Source organism: Carettochelys insculpta, chromosome 4 (assembly GCF_033958435.1).
Source record: "Carettochelys insculpta isolate YL-2023 chromosome 4, ASM3395843v1, whole genome shotgun sequence".
NCBI lineage: Eukaryota > Metazoa > Chordata > Testudines > Carettochelyidae > Carettochelys > Carettochelys insculpta.
In genome coordinates, this window is record NC_134140.1 from 49,234,162 (window position 1) to 49,247,632 (window position 13,471).

The 13,471-nt window shown below is 47.2% G+C and overlaps 1 long non-coding RNA gene and 1 other non-coding gene across 2 annotated transcripts in view; one reads left to right on the forward strand and one right to left on the reverse strand.

Annotated features, from left to right (window-relative positions):
- LOC142012487 (uncharacterized) overlaps positions 1 to 13,471 on the forward strand; it is a 126,949-nt gene that overhangs the window by 47,565 nt on the left and 65,913 nt on the right. The window lies entirely within an intron of this gene.
- On the reverse strand, positions 2,822 to 2,904 carry TRNAL-CAG (transfer RNA leucine (anticodon CAG)). The gene has a single exon. It is a non-coding gene; the product is annotated as a tRNA-Leu (tRNA).

Sequence of the window (13,471 nt, forward strand, 5' to 3'; positions counted from 1 at the left end):
GGGGGAATGGGGCAGAATGGGGGGAAGATCTCCTGGGAGGAGATCAATGGGAAGCCCCCGAAAACAACTGACACAAACCAGCAAGAAGCATTTCTCCCCACAAACAACAAAAGGCTGGCAGCCCACTTTCAGCAGGAGGATTTGAAGGCACACCTCCCCAGGAGGCCACAGCCTAAACGCAGCACTTTGAAGCACTGTGTCACCCTGAGCCAGATGGCCACTTTTCCTCCTGGTTGGGGTTGAAGAAAAATGCAGCAGTGCACCTGATGATAGGGCACTGCTGGCCTTTTCCCCTTTGCCCTATTAAAATGTCCCAGCCAGTAGAAAACACCATGGTGAGAGCCCTACAAGAGGAGGCAGCAGAAAACGCAGCCTAAAAGGACAACAAAGCTTGCGCAAAGTGGCAATTTGGAGAGGGAGCTCCCTCTGCTGGACCAGCAAGTCCTGAGGAATAGCTTTGGGGTGAGTGAAGCTGCTTGACTCTGGCTTTGCAGTTTTCTCCTCTTTCAGGTGATTTCAGTTCCTGCATCTGTTCAGATTGTGTGCCCAGGGACTGTTTTTGAGACTTGGTTGACTTGCTCAGCCTCAATCCAATCAGCCTTGGCATCACCCCCTCCGTGGTGGTCTTACCCTTTCAAATGAGGATGACAACCATTCCTGTAACCACTGTCTTAAGTTTGCACCTCATCTTGTGCCAAGTGGGCCAGGCGCAGTGTCTCATGAAAGCTGGTGATTCACTGGTTCTCTTGCTGCTGCTTATTGGTCTGTGTCTTGTGTGTGTGTGTGTGTGTGTGTGTGAAGCTGTCAGCCTCAGCTCTGTACTCGGAGTTGAAGTTGGGTTTGGGAGACCGCCCGAGGAGGCCTGGCAAACTCCTAGTCAGGCGACACTGTGCTTGACAGAGAAAGAGCTTCATTGAATTCCAGTCCATGTCAGAAGCTATTTGGTCATGGACACGTAGCCTGGGAGATGGCTGGCAGCAGCATGCCCCCTCCTGCCGTAAAAGAGAGAGCACAGGGAGAGGTGAGCTGCTCCTGTGGTTCTCCATTTGGAATGTGCTGCCAAACAGGGAGGAACAATGGATTTCCAGTCCCTTGAGCAAGGGTATAAAGGGCACCCTGAGGCTCCTCCGTTTTGTCTGCCGTCTTCAATCTCCAGTCCTCAACCTAGCTCATCCCTTCAGGAGCGCATCTGCGGTGACCAGAGCCTGGAAGGATCGCTGACCCATCTTAACGAGGGAAGAACTCCAAAGTCCTTGAAGACAGCAGCCTGTTCCATCGGCTGCAGCCTGTGTGAAGAGCTTTATGGTGGGCGCAGGAGGGGTGGGTTGGAGGAGATGGCTCTGTCCCAGTGGGGACGCTGGCAGCTGGTCACTTCTGGCAGTGGACAGTGCTCCACACCTGCTTTGATTTTCTTTTTCTTTTGGCCTTTTTTTAATGGAAAAAATAAACCTCTCATTGAAAACAGCATGGAAGAGGGCAGTAGATGAGAACAGCCAGAACTACCACGGCCAAAAAGGAGGCAGAATCACAGCCAGAAATCCTATTGGGAGGAGAAAGCCAGCAAGAAATGCCTATTCATGCAACATAGATGTCTGGGCCCTAAACACAGAGCCCAATTTCTCCCAGTCATCCCTGAAAATCCCCTCTCCATGGAGAGAGGAAGACCTGCCGGAACAAAGCAAGGCCCATCCTGGTCCGAGACCTTTTCGCTCTGCTTTTGAAAATCTCGCACCTGGTAGAAACCCCCACGCTACAAAGCAATACAAAAAGCAAAAACAGAGTAAGGGCAGCGGAAGAATGACACAAAACCAGCTGTGGGAACTAGCACAGGCAATGAATAAAAGAGCAATGAATGGAAATGCCAACAATGCCTGTTTGGGAGCCCTAAACACTGAACCTGACATCTCTCAGTTCCCCCAGGAAATCCCCTCGCCCCACAGGAATGGAAGAGAAACCAGCCGGATGGAACTAGGGCCCGTCTTGCTACCAGACTCAGCTCCAAAAGATGTTTTCTGGCAGCATGAAGCTGGTGAGCTACTCCAAGGGTGAGCTGGGGGCAGTGCTGAAGATGTTCTTGCCAGTGGCTCCAGGGCAGTGATCTAGTGAGGTATTTCTCAGGAGGCCACAGTTCAGCTTGAAATAATCCTGTTTCAGTAACTCTGGCAATGGCCATGGTGCAGCTAGACGCTGCCGAGTAAACTAACACTCCACCAGAAAGCAGTTCCCAGTCTCAAAGAGTTCCAAGTCCGGATGCGGCCTGGGTGGGCAACCCGTGCTGTGCACGGGCTGGATGTGCAGTTGCCCAGGAAAGATGCCCCACGACACCTCTCAGAAGGCAGACGGCACCCGGGCCATTTGCAAACACTTGAAGGCTCCCATCAGTCAGTCCAGTAGACAGTTGCTCACCTTTAGAGGAACCTTCCGGCACTTGGCCTGCGACACCCAGCGGTACAAAGGCCTCGGCGCAGATTGAGCCGTAGGGCACCTTGCTGCTCTGTCCGTCTCTGCTGCTGCTTCGAGGCAGGCTACTGCTCTGGCCGAAAGCATCTTGCTGTCTCCGATGAAAGGGGGGAGTGAGGGCGCTGTTTCACGAGAGAGGTGGAGCCCTCCTACTCTGCCCTGTTGCCCCAAATGCAGTGCTGCACCCAGTCGGCTGGGGAAAAATACAGCCTCTAGCGAAGAATTTGTTACCCATTTGGTCATCACTCCCCCCTTTCCCTGCTGCCCCAGCCTGCCCACCAGCTCAGCCCCCTGTTCCAAGTTGTCAAAGGGGACGCGTTGCTTCCAATTGCATCCTGGCAAAAACCAAGCAAGTGAGGACTGTCAGGGGTGGGATTTGAACCCACGCCTCCAGGAGAGACTGCAACCTGAATGCAGCGCCTTAGACCGCTCGGCCACCCTGACAGGCTGTTCAAGCTCTCCTCAGCTAGCTGTTGGTGAATAGGGCAGCACTCAGGCCCAGGGAAAGTCAAGGCCCTGGTGCCAAGAAAAGTTGCACTCCACTCTTCCAAGAGGATCTAGAAACCTGTGAAGAGATAGTAAGCTTGTCAGAAACAGGATTTGAACTCACCTGTCTAGTGGAGAGTGAGGACCTTAACACAGGGCCTTTAACCACTTGGGCAACCTGTATCTCTGCTGCTTCTTTTCTCCTGGTTGCTGAAGGTGCTCACATCATCAATAACTGTGGGCTCAGCACCTGTTGGTGTCTGATGCCTCTGTCACTATTTCCTTCCATCTTTCCCTGTCCAATGCGGAGTGGCTTAGTTTCTGTAGAGTAGCTCCACACCAATCTACTATATCATTTAGTCATTCTCTGTGGGGTCTGCCTCTCTTATTCAAACTGTCCATTAAGCTCAATACCAGGGTCTTGATTTTTTGTTTGTCGTTCATTTTGCAAATATGCCCAAATAGTTGCAGTTTCCATTTTATAACCTTCTGCAGGAGGTTCTCTTTCCGCTGTATCTTTCTATATAATTCCTCATTGGTGACCTTCTGCATCCATCCTATTCTCAGAATCTTTCTATAACAACTCCTTTCGAACGCCAATATTCTTCTCTTTGAATCTTTCTTGATCACCCGTCTCACATCTGTACAACATGCTGCTGAATTACACACCTTTTCAAGATACTCAGCTTCATTCTTAAGCTAATCACTTTGCTTTTCCAGATCTTATCCATCGCCTTCATACTCGCTCTTGCTTTTGCTATTCTAGTTGCTATTTCCTTCTTACAGTCTAGATCATACATTATGTTGCTCCCCAGATATGTGAACTTCTGTACATTTTCTAGTTTAATACCATTGACACTGATTTTCCTTCCTATTTCCTTACCTCCAAATACCATTTTTTTGTTTTAATCGATGTTCATAATCAGTCTGTACCACTTCCCTTTTTCGTTTAACACCTACACCATTTTTGCTTGCTTCTCCTCATCTTCCTCAATGATAACTATATCATCCACGAACCTCAAGTTGTTAATTCTTTTCCCGAGCACAGATATCCCTTCTACCTCTTCCTTGATCTTGTCCATTGCTCTCTTCAGATGTGTGATGAAGATACTCGGTGATATTGGATCTCCTTGTCTCGTACCTCTACTTATTTTAAACCAACTTCCCAACTCAATGTGTGTTCTCACCCCTGCCTCCTCATTGTCATTGGTATCCTTCAACAACCGTATCAGTTGGCTATCCACCCCGTATGACTCCAACGCTGCCCAAGTCACTTTCTGATCTATACTGTCGAATGCCTTTTGAAAATCGAGAAAGCACGTGTATACGTTCTTGTTCTTTCTTTGAGCTTTTTCCACTATCAGTCTTAGTGCCAATATCTGCTGTATGGTACTTCTATCTTTTATGGACCCTGCTTGCTCATATGCTATATGTTCTTCTATCTGTGATCTTAATCTCTCAGTCAGTATCCTAAAAAGGGAAGTACTCCAAAGTCCTTTAAGACAGCAGCCTAGTCCATCTGCTGAATACTTCATCAAGGGCTTTGTGATCAATATATGTAAATGATTGCTTTAACAATATTACTTTCAGCCTGTTCTTTCTTTCATCTCCTCCCAGGAGTTTTTCCCCCAGTTTTGCCACAGGGCTTGGGCCGTGTGTCTCTGCAACCACCTTTAGCAGCAAGGAGAAAAGAAGCAGGTAGCTTGCACTGTGGTTAGCATGGTTGAGTAGGCAAAGGCACTCTGTTAAAGATGATGCCTCCCTGAGAAGTGTGGATTCAAGTCCCCCTCCCCCTACCAAGCCTTGTATGCCTTTGCAGGTTTCCACTTCCTCTTGGAAGAGAGTGGTGGAGCTTTTCTTGGCAGCAGGCCTCAACTTTCACTGGGCCTGAGCGCTGTGCTGTCCACTGACAGCTAGCTGAGGAAAACTTAAACAGGGTGGCTGAATAGTCCAAGGTGCTGCATTCAGATCACAACTCCTCGTGTAGGTTTAAATCTTCCCCACTTAACAATCCTCACCTACCTCCGCTTGCCAGGGTGCAATTGGAAGCAACACCCTGCCCCCTTTGTCACCCTGAAAAGGGCAGCTAAGCTGGGCTGGTAAGGAAGGGCAGAATGATGACCAAAGGGGGAACAATCCCTTCACTAGAGGCTGTATTTTTTTCCCCAGCCTCCTGGGTGCAGCACCAGGCTTGGGGCAACAAGGCGGATTAGGAGGGCCTCCACCATTCTCTAGTAAAACAGTGCCCTCGCTCCCCGCTTATGCCAGCGATGGTAAGATGCTTTTGGCCACAGCAGTGGCCTGCCTTGAAGCAACATCACAGGCGAACAGAGCAGCAAGGTGCCTTATGTCTCGGTCTGCGCTGACGCTTTTGTACCGCTGGGTGTTGCAGGCCAAGTGCTGGGAGGTTCCTCTAAAGGTGAGCAACTGTCCTCTGGACCGACTGACGGGAGCCTCCAAGTGTTTGTAAATGGCCCGGGTGCCGTCTGCCTACCGAGAGGTGCCGTGATGCATCCTTCCTGGGCAACTGCACATCCAGCCCGTGCACAGAACAGGTTGTCCAGCCGGAATGTGTCCGGCCCTGGAACTCTTTGAGACTGGGGACCACTTTCTGGTGGAGTGTTAGTTTACTCGGCAGTTTCTGGCTGCACCATGGCCATTGCCAGAGTTGCTCAGACAGGATTATTTAGAGCTGACCTGCGGCCTCCCAGGAAATACCTCACTGGATCAATGCCCTGGAGCCACTGGCAAGAACATCTTCAGCACTGCCCCCAGTTCTCCCTTGGAGTAGCTCACTGGCTTCACGCTACCATGAAACAACCAGACCCGGTTGAAAAGGAAACGACTTTTGGAGCTCAGTCTGGCAGCAGGACGGGCCCTAGTACCATCCAGCTGGTTTCTCTTCCATTCCTGGGGGGGAGGGGATTTTCTGGGGGAACTGAGAGATGTCGGATTCCGTGTTTAGGGCTCCCAAACGGGCATTGTTGGCATTTCCATTCATTGCTCTTTTATTCATTGCCTGTGCTAGTTCCCACAGCTGGTTTTGTGTCATTCTTCTTCTGTGCTTATTCTGTCTATGCTTTTTGTATTGCTTTATAGTGTGAGGGTTTCTACCAGGTGCGAGATTTTCAAAAGCAGAGCGACAAGGTCTCGGACCAGGATGGGCCTTGCTTTGTTCCGGCAGGTCTTCCTCTCTCCATGGAGAGGGGATTTTCAGGGATGACTGGGAGAAATTGGGCTCTGTGTTTAGGGCCCAGACATCTATGTTGCATGAATAGGCATTTCTTGCTGGCTTTCTCGTCCCAATAGGATTTCTGGCTGTGATTCTGCCTCCTTTTTGGCCGTGGTAGTTCTGGCTGTTCTCATCTACTGCCCTCTTCCATGCTGTTTTCAATGAGAGGTTTATTTTTTCAATTTAAAAAAAAGCCAAAAGAAAAAAACAATCAGAGGTGTGGAGCACTGTCTGCTGCCAGAAGTGACCAGCTGCCAGCATCCCCACTGGGACAGAGCCATCTCCTCCAACCCACCCCTCCTGCACCCACCATAAAGCTTTTCACACAGGTTGCAGCCGATGGAATAGGTCGCTGTCTTCAAGGACTGTGGAGTTCTTCCCTTGTTAAGATGGGTCAGCGATCCTTCCAGGCTCTGGTCACCGCAGATGCGCTCCTGAAGGGATGAGCTAGGTTGAGGACTGGAGATTGAAGACTGCAGACAAAACGGAGGAGCCTCAGGGTGCCCTTTATACCCTTACTCAAGGGACTGGAAATCCATTGTTCCTCCCTGTTTGGCAGCACATTCCAAATGGAGAACCACAGGAGCAGCTCTCCTCTCCCTGTGCTCTCTCTTTTTTTTTTTTTTTTTAGAGGCAGGGGGCATTCTGCTAGTGGCATTCTCCTGGGCTGTGTGTCCACAACCAAACAGCTTCTGGTGTGGATTGGAATTTCACCTGTGTCCAGATTGTTTCCGCCCATTTGCAGAATAAATTTTTTTCGTACTGAGGCATGTTTGAATGTGCACCACTGGTAGAAATCACGAACCTCGCACTGGGCCCTTTGCTGATCAGCTGGTGGCATTTGGATTTCTCCTGGCTGGCTTCAAAAGCCCACAGTTTACATGGGATATTGTCCCAAAACCTCACCTGCTCCCAAGCTCCTGGAGCTTCATCCCTTATAACCTGCACCCAAACTCTCTCCTAGATCCTGCCCTTTCCTGTCTCCCTAACCTTGTTCTCCCACCCAGTGCTTTCACCCAAACTCTTTCACAGAATCTTAAGTAGTTGGGGGAGGGGTGCAGCGTCTGAGCATTCTGGGTAGCAACAAATTTTTTGCAACCCTGCAGCCTCTGCAAAATTTACTCTGGTGGATGCGGAAGTTTCTTGTATCTGGACTGTGCTTTGGGCCAAGAGTTGAAATCACGGTGAGTCTGGGGTTTTGCCCACAGGAAAATTCACCATAAGCAAGTGGGAGCAGAAAGTGGACAGCCAGCAGGGTGGCTGATGTGGAGGTGTGATGAATGGTTAGTTGAGTGGCAGTGGCATGATAAGGCTTGTGCAGGGCAGCTGCAGGGAAGTGTAATGAGTAGACAGCAGAGTGGCTGCAGAGAGGAGAAATGAGAAGACAGCAGGGCAGTGGTAGACAGCAGTAAGCAGGGGATGGAGCACGAGTTCAGATTGGGAGGTGAGCTTTCTTAGTACACTTCTGAACTTTGCATCTGTTCCACCCAAGTACTGAGAGTGGGATGCTGAGAAGGGTTGGGTATTTGAAGGGGACAGTTAGACTGCTGGGCTTAAGAACCTGAGAGAAAAAGGATACTGCCCAACCTATGTGGGGTTGGACTTTTACTCGTGTTTATGATCCTTGTTTGCTGTGTTTTCCCAGATTCGTGCCTCTACACTCAGACTCTGTGCTTGCAAGTGGGGAAGCATTGTCTCTCAGAGGTGCCTGGGTTGGTGTGTGAATTTCCCAGGTTACTGAGTGGGGGCTTAAGCCAGTTCTATGTTGGATGGGTAGAGAGGAATCCCTAGGTACTGAACTTGGGCCTGGCTGCTGCTGGCTTCTCCTGGCAGATGGGTTCTACCTGAATAAAACATACTGTTTGGGATCACCTCTGTTCCGGGACTGGTCCACACATACATATAAATGAAACAAGATACACTTAGAATTTACCCATGCCACTGATTTGTTCTCCAGGAAGAAGCTGATCTGCAAGACCCTGGATATCTGGTACTGCTTGGTAGGGGTCAGTTGTTTATGTTATCATCATTTACTATTATTGTTGTGGAACTATTAATTCCAGTATAGATTTGGCTAGCAAGGATATTAGGCCAAAGTGTAACTGGTTTTGCTATGCTCAGACCATAAGGAAGGCTTAGCAAAAACTGGTTTCTGTGTTTCTTAGCCAACACAACCCACAGCGCTCAGAAATCAATCCTGTTCAACTCCGGTCTGTAAGTATTTTTGTCAAAGCACCCCTTGCAGGAACCTACATACACATAGGGGTTATTGTTCCTATGTTGACTGTGCTTTTGCCGCATGTTTCAGGGGAAGTTAAGAGGGTTACCTTTGTTCTTTGTTTGCTTTGATGCTTTCTGAAATTGCTATTGAGTAAAAAAATTATAAACTTTTGTCTATGTTTGGTGCTTCCCTACTGCATCTGGCCTTACGTTTGGATTTTACTATTGTTTATTTAGTATGATTTTGCTAAGGGCTTCGTGGTGGCCCCTCTGTTACAACCCTTCAGTGAGAAGAGTTCTGTCTGTCATGGTTATGGAACATTTGGTGAGAAATTCTTTATCTGTTTTGCTACAGGCTGAAATGCTCTCGTCAAGCACTCTCTCATCTGGCAATGTCCCTCCTACGGCAGGACAATGGACATTGCTGGACCAGAAAGCTCCAGCTGTGCCTGGCATAGTGAGGCTGTGCTGATGGCAGAGAGCCCCACTGGCATCCCAATCTGGGGAGCCCCAGGACAGGGCGCCATGTCAGGGAGCCCCACTACCAGGAGTCCAGTCAAGCCCCAGTGGGTACCCCTGCCAATAGCCCCACTGGCAGGGTTGGGGGGACCTGAGCTGCAACATCCATCCCTGCCAGCAGCCCCGGGAATCCTAGATGGCTGGGGGAGAGCCCTGCTGTGGGGACTGTGCCGGCAGCCCCATAGCTATGGGCCACCTGCCACGGGGACCCCAGCAGCCCTGGGGCAGGGAGCCAGCTGGGCACTGAGCCCCACAGGTAATCCCGCAATCCCAGGGACCCCTTCTGGACTGGGGGAAGCCTGGCAGCCCTGTGGGAGAGCCATGAAGGAGTGGGGGCCTCCCCTCCAGGCTGCCGGCCTGACCTCCCCTCCTCTGGCAAATCCCCTCGTTCTGGACTGCTCAGGTCCCGAGGGTGCCGGACAAAGGAGATACAACCTGTACACTATGCTTAGAAAAGGAGCTTCATAAAAGTTAATTTTTCCAACATGGGATCATCATGTACAGAAAATGTACAGCAAGATCTTCCATGAAATGTAAATGTGCAGAACTGGGACAGCATTTTGTTGTCAAAAAGGCATCATGACCCTGGAATTAGTGCTTTAGCCAAGTTTTTAAGTGTGCAAACATAACATAATATTTTACATATCCTTCGTTATTAGCGGTTTGAGGGAGGAAGGCACAGTGAGTTCCTACCATCACAGCCTATGAAAATTGTCAAACATATCCAAAAAGTGTGTTCAAGGTTTTGCTAAATTGAGCCAATGTGTGAGATAATGGAACAGTTTGAAAACATTTTCTTAAGCTAAGAAAAAAGATGATGCAGATAAAGTGGAATACAAAACAAAAATAATCCTGAACTGGAGTGGCCGTTGTAGTGATGGAATGCAAATTTTCAGAAACTGAAAAAGGCTTAAGAAGTTAGAGGGTGGCAGAATTAATTTAATTTTTCCATTTACAAATTTCATGCTGCCAAAGTTGGAAAGTGTTTGGAAAGTTCGCGGAAAAGGAGAAAGGAAAAAGAAAATTGTGATGATATATCCAGCCCTGGAGATTTTTCATTTCAGGGCATCCAGTGAGAAAAGTGGGTGAGAGATTTGAAAAAAAAAGTTTTAAATGAGTATTTTTTAATGTACCATTACAAACCTGCTAAAATGGAAAACTTCAACATTTTAAAAAATGTTGTGTTTTTTTTTCACACACCCCCGTCCCCATTTTTGGCCATGAATAGACAAAAGTGAAGCATCCTGTCTCAAAGCCCTTCTGCAAGAGCTTAAGTAGTCTGGCTAATGTACACATATTTGAACAACCAATGGTTTTGTTTTGCCTTGATTTTTCCAGTGGAAACCTATAGTCAGTGCTTGTTAGCCTTGCAGATTCCTAACATGACAGTAGGTAAACCTGTCAGTAAGATCAGATTATAAGAGAGGATCGAATTCAAGCCTCTTGTAAATGCAAGCAGCTTCATTGATTTGGATAGATTTACTCCCCCTTAACGCTAGTGCTGACTCTGGCTCAGAAACCTTTTGAAGTGGAATTCCATTATTGTGAGGGAGATAAAGGTTTTCTTTTCTCCTGTCATAATACCCAGTAAGCCCATCATATCAACTGTTTCGGGCAGTCCTTTGTTCTGAGGCAGCTGGATATTTCTTTCTATGAGTTGTCTGCATATAGTCACAATACTTGGAGGCTGTCTTCAAGATCAGGGTTCCACTGATGAGTAACTGTATGTGGGTCTGCTTTGAAAGCTGCGCAGTACAAGGGGCATTGTGGCCTTCCATGGTTACTTCCCAGCAACTTTGTGAAAATGCGTTCCATGCACATGTAAACAGATGTCTTCTTCTGATTCCCAAACATGCTGAACTAACTCGAACGTGAACCTCCTATTCTTTCCTTTCTTGTATTTTACCAGTAACAAAAGTTCCACACACCTAATGGTGACACCTGTGAGTCCCTGGAGCAGTGAGTTTGCACAGGTGACACTGACTAGAACTTAGTGGTTCTGCTGAAGATGCACAAAGAGGAATAGATTCCAGCTCCCACTATTTTACCTGAGTTAGCTTTAAGGCTAACAGTCATAAAATACCATAAACACTGGCAGGCTTAAAAAAAAAACCCATGCAAAATTAAAATAATGAGGCCAGTGGCAAATCCTGTGTTTCTGTAAAACTTCAAATAACCGCCACAGATACCTGAAAGTACAAGTTCTTCTGTGATTGTAAAATGACTGGTATCTGAGCAAAAAATGAAGTCTGTATTCAAAGGGAAGAGCACGTCCATTCTTCCTGTAAATTTATTTTGCATCAATTCTAATCATCAATCTTAATGGCTTTATATAAGCCTTACGGAAGCAGGATGATACCCCAATAAAGTTGTCTCTATCATGCGTTAGCAGCAGCAGTATAAAATTTTGTGTTTATGCTGAAAAATATATTAGTATGGAAAATTATGTTCTATAGTCCATGTTTGAATGTGTAACAGCTTGTAAACATTGGTGTACATTACAATATACATCTGTTGCCATTTACAAAACAACATGAGGAAGTAAATTCAGAGTTAAAGCTCTGCCCTTCATCCAGTCCAGTATAACCACTATATGTGCTTCAGAACATGCACTGAAATATGTAGGTATAAGATCTTGCAGTGCCAACCATTCCCAGGCTGCAGAATGTTAAGGACAAATTTAGGATTTTTCTGCACCACCCATTATGTTGGAGGCCAATTAATGAGGTTGATCAAGAGATGGCAATGTTATCCTCTCTCAAGAACTTTACATTATAGTTGAACTTGACTAGGGTAGTGGCACCTGATATTGTTTGAAGACCTTTTTCTAGGGTTACCATATCTGAACTTTTATTAAAGAGGACTCCTCTAAGTGGGAGTGTATCTGTGCCAGAGAGGTAACCATGTTAGTCTGTACCTTCACAAAACAAAACAAAAAAAGCAGTGCTGTAGCTCCTTAAATGTTAACAATATTATTTATTAGGTGATGAGCCTTTATGGGAAAGACCCACTTCTTCAGATCTGGAGAATAATTCAGAGAAAAAGAACAGCTAGGGAGGGAAAAAAGAGCGGGGGAAGAGCTTGTTTTCTGTCAGTTTTTTTTCCTCTCAGTTATTCTCCACATCTGAAGAAGTAGGTGTTTCCCACGAAAGCTCATCACCTAATAAATAATATTGTTAGTCTTTAAGGTGCTACAGGACTGCTTGCTTTGTTTTGTAATACGTGAGTTGGCAGGTACTGATACACTCCCTCTAAGGGGGTGTCCTCTTTTTTGAAAGTTCACATATGGTAACCCTACTTTTTCTTTGAGACCTTGCCACCATCAAGGAGCATTAGAACTCTAAGGCTATGTCTAGATTACAGTGATTTGTCGAAAGAAGTTTTTGTCAGAAGATATTTTCTGATAAAACTTCTGTTGACATATCGCAGCCAGGCTGGCAAGTGGATTGCTCTTTCAATCTGCTCTGTCAACAGAAAGCGGCCAGACTGCCAGGCTGCTCTCTCCACAAAATGGCCAAGTGGAAGCACTGCAGTAGAGCTGCCCAGTGTCCTGGAAGCTCTGTTTGTTGACAGAAAGCCCCCTGGAATGTCCAGACCAGCTTTCTGTTTACAGATCTCTGTCGACAGAGGCGTTATGCCTAGTGGGGAGCGGGATAAGACTGTAGAGAAAAGTGCTGCTTTCTGTCAATTTACTGTTGACAGAATGCCTTGGGAATCTAGCTGCTTCCTGGGTTTTGTTGACAAAACACTCTAGTGTACACATAGCCTAAGAGAAGAGTGGGCAAACACTTCAAGGAAGAATGGATCCAGGCGGAGCTGGAGGTGTTTGTTGAATCTGCGAAGCCCAAATACACTAAAATGACTAGTTTTAAAATATACCAGTTATGAACTTATGAGTAGTGAATCGTTCATGATTTCTGTAAATGTATTTAATATTCATTTGGGCTGAATGCGAGCACAAGAAAGATTGAGGTGATGTTGGTGAGAAAAGAGAAACGCTTTAAAGAGTTTGCTATTTCCAGGGCATCATTCACTGAGGTATCTACACTAGAAATCCTTTAAGATGATCGGCAGGTTCAGTACTCACCTGGACTCCTTGCTTTTCCTGCATATATGAACTGCTATGGCTGCAAAAAGCTCTCTTACACCAATAGTTGGCAAGGATACCGATGCCCATCTTGGCTACATCTACACTAGCACACTACATTGAAGTAGCCTATTTCGAAATAAGAACATCGAAATAGGCTACTTCGACATGTATCGTCTACACATCCTCTGGGGCTGGTGCCGTCGACGTTCAACAGCACCAGCCCCAGAGAATGGAAAAGAGCCATCCTGGAAGGAAATGCGGAGCATCCACACACACAAGCACTCCCCATTGAAATAAGGGGCCAGCAAAGCCTGCGGACGGGGTCACAGGCTGGACTAGCCCTTCTGAGGCAACAGCAAACCGCTCCCTTAAAGGGTCCCTCCCAGATGCACTCGGCCTGCACAGCATGAGGTCCGCAGAGCCGACAACCGGATGCAGAACCCATGCACACAGCATGGACCCCC